The sequence below is a fragment of the Sminthopsis crassicaudata genome, chromosome 3, assembly GCF_048593235.1.
Source record: "Sminthopsis crassicaudata isolate SCR6 chromosome 3, ASM4859323v1, whole genome shotgun sequence".
NCBI lineage: Eukaryota > Metazoa > Chordata > Mammalia > Dasyuromorphia > Dasyuridae > Sminthopsis > Sminthopsis crassicaudata.
This window is the reverse complement of record NC_133619.1, coordinates 583,494,072-583,505,205: the sequence shown is the minus strand read 5'-3', so window position 1 is coordinate 583,505,205 and position 11,134 is coordinate 583,494,072.

Genomic DNA, 11,134 nt, shown 5'->3' with positions numbered 1-11,134 from the left:
CCTCCTCCCTAGTATTTTGCTTCTGACTCTTATCTCTCTCAAACAGCTTTCCCCTTTTGTACAGCCCTTCCTGCTTTCTTATACCTTTCCCTTTTTAATTCTGTTCTCCCTTCTGTTAGCTTTCCCCTTTCCTTTCCTCGTTCCCCACCTACTTCATTATAGGATGAGACAAGTTTCTCTGTGAAGCCAAATATGTCTGATATTCTCTCTTTGAGCCAAATCTAATGAGAGTAAGATTCTTACAAATCTCATCCCCCTTCTTTCTTTCCCTCAATTGTAATTGATTTTATTTGGCTCTTCATGAAATATAATTTGTCCCATTTTAACTCCATTTTCCTCTAGTTTTTTTCCTATATCATCACAATATAATCAAATTATACCTACACCTTCTAAGTGTATCCATAACAGAGATACAGATCTCAAGAGTTAAACATATCATCTTAACATAAAGGGATATAAGAGTTGTTTTTGTTTTTTTTTTTTAAAGAAAGTGTTTTTTTTTTCTTTCTTTCTTACCTTTTTTATGCTTCTCTTGAGTTTTGTATTTGAACATCAAATTTCCTATTCAGTTCTGGTCCTTGCATCAGAAATAAATAAAATTCACCTTTTTCACTAAATGCTCATCTTTTTTCCCCTGAAAGATAATGCTTAATTTTGTTGGATAATTGATTCTTGTTTTCAGTCCAAGTTCCTTTGCCTTTTGGAACATCAGATTCTAAGCCCTTTAATACTTTAAAGTGGAAGCTGATAGGTCCTGGGTAATCCTGATTGTGGCTCATTGATATTTGAATTTTTCTTTCTGGCGGCTTATGATATTTTCTCCTTTATCTGATAATTCAGAAATTTATCTATGATGTTCCTTGGAGGTTTCACTTACTACCTTTTAGGAGGTGATCAGTGAATTTTTTTTTTTTTTTGCTGAGGTACTGGGGTTAAGTGATTTGCCCAGGGTCTAAGACCAAATTTGAACTCAGGTTCTTCTGACTTCAGGGCTGGTACTCTATCCACTGTGCCACCTAGCTGCCCCTTGGTGAATTTTTTCAATGGCTATTTTACTCTCTAGTTACAGGACATCAGGGAAGTTTTCCTTGATGATTTCCTGAAAGATGATGTCTAGGCTTTTTTTTTTTTTTTTTTTTTCTTCATGGTTTTCAGGAAGTCCAATAATTTTTCTCCCAGATATATTTTCGAGTCAGTTGTTTTTCCAAAGAGGCATTTTTACATTTTTTTCTTTCTTTCTTTCTTTTCTTTTCTTTTTTTTTTAATAGTTTTTATTTACCAGATATATGCATGGGTAATTTTACAACACTGACAATTGCCAAACCTTTTATTCTAATTTTTCCCTTCCTTCCCCCCCCCCCCAATACAGATGGCAGGTTGACCAATACATGTTAAATATGTTACAGAATAAATTAAAAACAATATATGTATACATGTCCAAACAGTTGTTTTACTGTACAAAAAAGAATCGGACTTTGAAATATAGTGTACAATTAGCCTGTGAGGGAAATAAAAAATGCAGGCGGACAAAAATAGAGGAACTGGGAATTCTATGTAAGTGGTTCATAGTCATCTCACAGAGTTCTTTCACTGGTGTAACTGGTTCAGTTCATTACTGCTCTATTGGAATTGATTTGGTTCATCTCAATGTTGAAGAAGGCCACATCCATCAGAATTGATCATCATATAGTATTGTTGTTGAAGTATATAATGATCTCTTGGTCCTGCTCATTTTACTCAGCATCAGTTCATATAAGTCTCTCCAAGCCTTTTTGAAATCATCCTGTTGGTCATTTCTTACAGAACAATAATATTCCATAATATTCATATGCCACAATTTATTCAGCCATTCTCCAACTGATGGGCATCCACTTAGTTTCCAGTTTCTGGCCACTTCAAAGAGGGCTGCCACAAACTTTCTTGCACATACAGGTCCCTTTCTCTTTTTTAAGATCTTTTTGGATTATAAATCCAGTAGTAACACTGCTAGGTCAAAGGGTATGCACAGTTTGATAACTTTTTGAGCACAGTTCCAAATTGCTCTCCAGAATGGCTGGATGTATTTACAATTCCACCAATAATGTATCAGTGTAAAAAAAAAAAACACACACACACACAAAAACAATGTATCAGTGTCCCTGTTTTCCCACAACCCCTCCAACATTGCAAATTATCTTTCCCTGTCATTCTAGCCAATCTGACAGGTGTGTAGTAGTATCTCAGAGTTGTCTTAATTTGCATTTCTCTGATTAATAATGACTTGGAACATCTTTTCATATGACTAGAATTAGGTTCAATTTCTCCATCTGAGAATTGTCTGTTCATATCCTTTTACCATTTATCAATTGGAGATTGGCTTGATTTCTTATAAATTAGAGTCAATACTCTATATATTTTGGAAACGAGGCCTTTATTGGAACCTATGACTGTAAAAATGTTTTCCCATTTTATTGTTTCCCTTCTAATCTTATCTGTATTAGTTTTGTTTGTACAAAAACTTTTCTATTTAATATAATCAAAGTTTTCTACTTTGTGATCATTAATGATCTCTAGTTCTTCCTTGGACATAAATTCATTCCTCTTCCACAGGTCTGAGAGGTAAACTATCCTATGTTCCTCTCATTTATTTATAATGTCATTCTTTATTCCTAGGTCATGAATCCATTTTGACCTGAACTTAGTGTACAGTGTTAAGTGTGGGTCAATGCCTAGTTTCTGCCATATTAATTTCCAATTTTCCTAGCAATTTTTGTCAAACACTGAGTTCTTATCCCAAAAGCTGGGGTCCTTTGGTTTGTCAAACACTAGATTATTAAAGTTATTGATTATTTTCTCCTTTGGACCTAACCTATTCCACTGATCAACTAGTCTATTTCTTAACCAATACCAAATAGTTTTGGTAACCACTGCTTTATAATATAATTTTAGATCTGGTACAGCTACGCCACCTTCATTTGATTATTATTTTTTTTTTTATTAATTCCCTTGAAATTCTTGACCTTTTGTTTTTCCATATGAACTTTGTTGTTATTTTTTCTAGGTCATTAAAATAGTTTTTTGGAAGTCTGATTAGTATAGCGCTAAATAAATACATTAGTTTAAGTAGTATTGTCATCTTTATTATATTTTCTCGCCCTATCCAAGAATACTTAATATTTTTCCAATTGGTGAGAACAGACTTAATTTGTGTGGAAAGTGTTTTGTAGTTTTGCTCATATAATTTCTGATTTCCCCTTGACAGATAGATTCCTAAATATTTTATAGTATCTGTAGTTACTTTAAATGGAATTTCTCTTTGTAAGTCTGTTGGATTTTGTTAGTGACATATAAGAATGCTGATGATTTATATGGGTTTATTTTATATCCTGAAACTTTGCTAAAGTTGTGGATTATTTCTATTTTTTAAACTATTTTAATAGTTTTTAGTTGAATCTTTGGGGTTCTCTAAGTATACCATCATATCATCAGCAAAGAGTGATAATTTGGTTTCCTTGTTACCTACTCTAATTCCTTTCATCTCTTTCTCCACTCTTATTACCAAAATTATCATTTCTAATACAATATTGAATAGTAATGGTGATAGTGGACAACCTTGTTTCACCCTTGATCTTACTGGGAATGGTTGCAGTTTATCCCCATTATATATGATGCTTACTGATGGTCTTAAATAGATGCTACTGATTATTTTAAGGAAAAGTCCATTTATTCCTATACTCTCAAGTGTTTTTAATGGGAATGGATGTTGGATTTTATCAAATGCTTTTTCTGCATCTATTGAGATGATCATATGGTTTTTGTTAATTTGGTTATTAATATGGCCAAATATACTGATAGTTTTCCTAATATTGAACCAGCCCTGAATTCCTGGTATAAATCCTACTTGATCATGATGTATTATCCTGGGGATGATTTTCTGTAGTCTTTTTGCTAATATCTTATTTAAGCTTTTAGCATCAGTATTCATTAGGGAGATTGGTCTATAGTTTTCTTTCTCCATTTTCAAATTTTGGGTATCAATACCATGTCTGTGTCATAAAAGGAATTTGGAAGGACTCCTTCATTCCCTATTTTTTCAAATAGTTTATATAGCATTGGGGCTAATTGTTCTTTGAATGTTTGGTAGAATTCGCATGTAAATCCATCTATTCCTGGAGACTTTTTCTTAGGGAGTTGATTAATAGCTTGTTCTATTTCTTTTTTCTGAAATGTGACTATTTAAGCAATTTACTTCCTTCTCCTCTGTTAATCTGGGAAGCCTATATTTTTGGAGGTAGTCAGCCTCCAAAAGTAAGTTATCAAATTTATTGGCATAAAGTTGGGCAAAGTAACTGCTTATTATTTCTCTAATTTCCTCTTCATTGGTGGAAAGTGCCCCCTTTTCATTTTTAAGACTAACAATTTGATTTTCCTCTCTCCTTTTTCTTTTTTTTAATTTCTTTTTTTTTAATTTTTTTATTAATTTTTATAATTATAACATTTTCTTTGATAGTACATATTCATAGGTAATTTTTTTTTTTACAACATTATCCGTTGTACTCCCTTCTGTTCCAAATTTTTCCCCTCCTTCCCTCCACCCCCTCCCCTAGATGGCAGGCATTCCCATACATATTAAATATTTTATATTATATTCTAGGTACAATATATATGTGCAGAACTGAATTTTGTTGTTGTTGTTGCAAAGGAAGAATTGTATTCAGAAGCTAAAAATAATCTGGGAAGAAAAACAAAACAAAACAAAACAAAACAGTGCTCACAGTTTATACTCATTTCCCAGTGTTCCTTTTCTGGATGTAGCTGATTCTGTCCATCATTGATCAATTGGAATTGGATTAGCTCTTCTCTATGTTGAAGATATCCACTTCCATCAGAATACATCCTCATACAGTATCATTGTTGAAGTGTATAATGATCTTCTGGTTCTGCTCGTTTCACTTAGCATCAGTTGATGTAAGTCTCTCCAAGCCTCTCTGTATTCCTCCTGTTGGTCATTTCTTACAGAACAATAATATTCCATAACATTCATATACCATAATTTACCCAACCATTCTCCAATTGATGGACATCCATTCATTTTCCAGTTTCTAGCTACTATGAAAAGGGCTGCCACAAACATTTTGCCACATACAGGTCCCTTTCCCTTCTTTAGTATTTCCTCCCTCCTTTTTCTAATCAGATTTACAAAAGGTTTATCTATTTTGTGTTTTTTTTATAAAACCAACTCTTAGTTTTATTTATTAGTTCAATAGCTTTTTTTTTTACTTTCAATATTATTAATTTCTCTTTTTAATTTTTATAATTTCAAGTTTAATATTTGATTGGGGGTTTTTAATTAGGTCTTTTTCTAGCTTTTTAAGTTGCAAGCCCAATTCATTGATCTTCTCTTTTTTTATTTTATTCAAGTAAGCCTCTAAAGATATAAAATTTCCTCTTATTACCACTTTAGTTGCATCCCACAAATTTTGGTATGATGTCTCATTGTTCATTATCTTGAGTGGAATTATTAATTGTAAATAATTTGCTGTTTCACCCAATCATTCTTTAAGATGAGATTATTTAATTTCCCATTACTTTTTGGTTTATTTACCTCTAATTTTTTGTTGAATGTAGTTTTTATTGCACTGTGATCTGAAAAGAAAGCATTTAATATTTCTGCCTTCCTGCATTTAATTTTGAGATCTTTATGTCCTAATATATGGTCAATTGTTGTATAAGTTCCATGAACTGCTGAGAAGAAAGTATACTCCTTTCTATCACCATTCAGTTTTCTCCAAAGATCTATCATACCTAATTTTCCTAATATTCTATTTACCTCTTTAATTTCCTTCTTATTTGTTTTGTGGTTTGATTTGTCTAAATCTGAGAGTGCAAGGTTGAGATCTCCCCCTATTATAGTTTTGTTGTCTATTTCTTCTTGTAACTCTTAACTTTTCCTTTAGGAAGTTAGATGCTATACCACTTGGTGCATATATATTTAGTATTGATATTGGTTCATTGTCTATCCTACCCTTTAGCAAGATATAGTTTCCTTCTTTATCTCTTTTGATTAGATCAATTTTTCCTTTTGCTTGATCTTAGATAAGGATGGCTATCCCTTGTTTTTTGACTTCACTTGAAGCATAACAGATTCTGCTCCAGCATTTTACCTTTACTCTGTATGTATCTCCCTGTTTTAAATGTGTTTCCTATAAACAACATATTGTAGGGTTCTGACTTTTGATCCAGTCTGCTATCTGCCTCCAATTAATGGGAGAGTTCATCCCATTCACATTTACAGCTAAAATTACTAATTCTGTATTTCCTGCCATCATATTATCCCCAGATCATGCTTTTTTCCCTTGCCCCCCTGAACCCGTTCCCCAGTATTAAACTTATGGGCCCCACTTGCATCACACAACCCTCCCTCTTTAGTATCCCTTCCTCCTCCCTTTAAATCCCCTTCCCTTTCTTGTACCCTTCCCTTATTACTCTTTTCCTTTTCCCTTTTCCTCTCCCCATTTTTAATAGAGAGAGAATTCTCCGTAAAACAAATATGTCAATTATTTTCTCTTTGAGCCAATTCTGATGAGAGTAATATTCACACAATGTTCCTCCCCCTCTTTAACTTCCCTCAAATATAATAGGTTTTCTTTGCCTCTTTCTGAGATGTAGTTTCCCTCTTTTTATCTCCCCTTTTCCCTTTTTCTAACACTATCCCCTTTCCATTTCTACTTCCCTTTTTTATGTTTTATCAGTAAAGTCAAATTATATATGTGGGCTTAGTGTATATCCACAACAGAAATACAGTTGTCAAGAGTTCCTTTTACCTTTTTCTGATTCTCTTGAGTCCTGTGGTTGGAGATCAAATTTTTTGTTTAGATCTGGTTTTTTCTTTAGAAACAAATGGAATTCATCTTTTTCATTAAATGTCTATCTTCTTCCATGGAAGAAAATTCTCAGCTTAGCTGGGTAGTTCATTCTTGGCTGCATTCCAAGGACTTTTTGCCTTTCAGAATATCAGTTTCCAGGCCCTTCGATCCTTTAATGTAGAGGCAGCCAAATTTTGAGTGACCCTTATTGTGGCACCTTGATATTTGAATTGTTTTTTCTGGGCTGCTTGTAATATTTTTTCCTTAGTCTGAGAGTTCCGAAATTTGGCCACAATATTCCATGGAGTTTTTGTTGTTGTTGTTGTTGTTGTTGTTTCTTTGTTTTGTTTTGTTTTGTTTTTAGGGTCTTTTTAAGAAGGTGTTTGATGAATTCTTTCAATGTTTATTTTATCTTCTGGTTCTATTACCTCTGGGCAACATTCTCTTTGATGATTTTCTGTGAAATAGTATTTAGCCTCTTTATTTCATCATAATTTTCAGGAAGTCCAATAATCCTCAGATTATCTCTCCTATATCTATTTTTCAGGTCTGTCATTTTTCCAAGTAGATATTTGACATTTTTCTCCAGTTTTTCATTTTTTTTTGGTTTTGCTTGACTGATTCTTGATATCTAAATGAATCATTCATTTCTATTTGTTCAGTTCTGATTTTTAATGAGTTATTTTCTTCATTAGCTTTTTTTACTTCTTTTTGTATATGTCCAATTGAGTTTTTTTACTAAACCTTTTTTTTTTTTTGTTTTGTTTTGTTTTCTTTTTTTAATTAATTTTAAAATTATAATTTTTTTTGGACAATACATATGCATGGGTAATTTTTTACAACATTATCCCTTGCACTCACTTCTGTTCGGAATTTTCCCCTCCTTCCCTCCACCCCCTCCCCTAGATGGCAGGCAGTCCCATACATGTTAAATATGTTATAGTATATCCTAGATACAATATATGTGTGCAGAACTGAATTTTTTCTTGCATAGGAAGAATTGGATTCAGAAGCTAAAAATAACCTGGGAACAAAAACAAAAGTGCAAAGAGTTTACACTCATTTACCAGTGTTCCTTTTTTGAGTGTAGTTGATTCTGTCCATCTTTGATCAATTGGAACTGAGTTAGATCTCTCTTTGTTGAAGATATCCATCCAATTGAGTTTTTAAATGAGTTGTTTTGCTCTATGAATTTTTTTTTCCATTTCACTATATTTGTTTTTTATTTTCTTTTTCCAATTCACAAATCCTACTTTCTTGGGAATTATTTATCTTTTCCAATTCACAAATCTTACTTTCCTGTGATTTCTTTACCTTTTCCAATTTACTAATTCCGTTTCCCTGCACTTCCTGTGAACTCTTTACCTTTTCTAATTCACATTTCAGGAAGTTGTTTACCATTTCCAATTCACATTTCAGGAGGTTGTTACTCTCTTGCATAGCTTCTCTTTCCTTTCCCCATTTTTCTTCTAACTCTCTTTTGAGATTTTTAATAGTCTCTTCTAGGAGAATGTTATTTGGGATATTGTCTGGAGATTGTTTGCTATTAGCCTCCTTGTGGTTGGAAACCCGCTCTCTTTCTGTAAAGAAGCTATCAATCTTCCTCTTGATCTTTTTTACTCATTTTTATAAGCCTTTATGGTCTGCCTTCAGGACAAGGAGGTTACCAGCTTCCTCTGCAGAGCAAGAGTGGGTATATGGACAGTAACTGTCCTCTCAATGGGCTGCAAGGAATGGCTGAGCTGTGGGAGGGCTCTGGGAAGAGCTCCACATTGAAGTGAGTAGGCCTGTGTATCAAGGCCTGGGCTGTGTAACTACCCTGCACGGAGCCCCACTGTGAGAATTAGTGATTGCCTTGGGGCTAGAGGGTAAGAGCAAAAGTATCACTGCCCCCTCACAAACATCCACTTTGAATATTAGCAGTCGCCCTATCCCTCAGGCTCTGGAAGTGTCTCTGCCTGGGGAGCGCAGTCAAGGTGGGGAAATTCCACTGCCCCAGTCTGAGCCCCCCACTGTGCAGATGAGAGGCTGCCCTGGGCTATACCCCTGCCATGTAGGTTTGTGACTGCCCCCCCAATAAGAGCCACTAGCTGCAGAATGCTACAAAGAGAATGCTGTGTTATGGTCTGCACTGACTCACTTCTGGTCCTGGGTGAGCACAACCAGATCCTGTTAGGATCTGGGCATCCCTCAGAATACCCTCAACCCTAGGCTCCAATTTCTCTGCTGGTCCACTACTCTGATACCAAAGCAAAGCAGTCAGGCTATGGCAGAGAGCTCTATGTAAACCTTCCAACTGCAGAAGCCGCCCTTGCTCCAGATTCTATCCCTGCCTGCACTGATCTGTTCCCGTCACTCCGGACAAATCTTTTCTGACAATATTCCTGATTATCTTCAGCTGGTAAGTTGTTGTACTTCCAATCTTTGTGAACCTTACCAGTCTAGCACTATTTTTGAGGCTGATTTTAAAAATTGATAATGAGGGTATGAGAGGAGCTCAGAATGTCTCCTGTGCCTTCTCTGCCATCTTGCCACCTTGATGTTTAATGTGACTATCCTAATGCCCAAGATATCTATTACATCAAGACCTCTTTGCTATCATGAATAGAATTCTAATGCATGAGGAATTTTGTGCAGTGGCTGCATTCCTGGATCCCTTTTTAGATCTTTTCTTATGCTTATCACAGTTATGTGAACAATGAGTACTTATTAAATGTATGCATGACTTATTACAGAACTTGTTTCCTTTCCCAATCATATATGACATTTATTCCTCATATTCTACTTCTTTTATACAGAAATTGTCATTGATAATAGGTAGCTGCTTACCCATGCTCATTCAGTTATTCTTCCAAAAAAAGTCTTGATATGCTTTGTTTCCTGTAGCATAGTCATTTCTAATATACCCTTCTCTTGTCTTCTAGTCCCTAGGACTTGGAACTTATTGCTTATGACATTAATTTAAAAAAAAAAAAAAAAAAAGGTAAGAAAAACCAACCATCACAGTGGTGTCTGACATCTTGTCCAATACTCTAGAAGCACCCAGAGTTCAACATCTCCTCACAGATAGAAGGAAGTGCATTTTTTATTTCTTTTCTGTAACAAATTTGTCATGGCATCCTAAAGGTAGAACTCAGAGCTCTTATAGGCTTTCCCACTCATTTCTCATGAAAAGAAACTGAGAACTAGAGACCTGGAGTAATTTGTCATAATGAATAGCAAAGATTAGCCACAAAGGCATAGGTTCACAGTTTCAGAACCTGAAGGAATCTTAGACTCCATTTAGCCCAAAGCTTCATTTTACAGATAAGAATACTGTAACCCAGACAGTTGAGCTGCCAAGCTTGAGGTCATACAGGGAGGAAGGAGCACAACCAGAACAGGAACCCAGGATATCTCTGTACCAATTCAGAATTCTTTCTAGTTCTATACCCCAACATTAGACCCTAAACAAGAAGAGATGAAAGGCTCTTGGTGCTCATTTAGACAGCTTTCAATTAAGTTTACATGTTCCAATGAGGAAAGCATTGTTCAGAGAAAGCTATGTCCTGGGTCATAAAGTAGGCCAGATAAAATCTGGGCCAAAACAGGAGACAAGCTTCAACACTTTCCACTCAATCAGCTCTTTTCCTCACTCTGGACCTTCTCTAACAAGCCCTAGGAAGTTCCCTGCACTCTGGACTTCTCACATTAGAATTATAATCACTCCTGATGCCCCTTCCTCTGATTGGCTGGTTCCTTCTAGGATCTTCATTTGAACAAAATAGTAAGGTCTGTCCTGTCATCCCCCCTTTTCAGGATCCACTCCAGACTCTTCAGATTTTCTTTACCATGCCGCCAAATGCACACCTTATCCCTCTCTAACTCCTTAATGCTTCATTTTATAGGTTGTCTTCTCTCGTTAGGATATAAGCTCCTTGAGAGTAGGAAACATCTTTTTTACTTGTATTTTTATTCCCAGTGCTTAGTACAGTGCCTGGAACATAGTAAATATTTAATTAATGCTTGTTTACTTAACTTGCTTAGAACTTGCACCTGGAAAGAAATGGAGAAAGGCCTTGAGAGCTACCTCTCTCCTTTTATCTCTCAAAATTCCTTGATGACTTCATTTTTCCCTCTCCTCCCTGAAACCAAAAGAGCCTCACAATTCTTTGAAGACAGAGTTCAATGTTCCTGCCCTGGCAATAATTCTATATAACTAGTCAGCTTTCCTGCCCATGAAGCTTTTCCCAGGATTATGCAAGATTCATTTTAAATACATGTTTTATACTAGTCCAGTTGTTTACTTT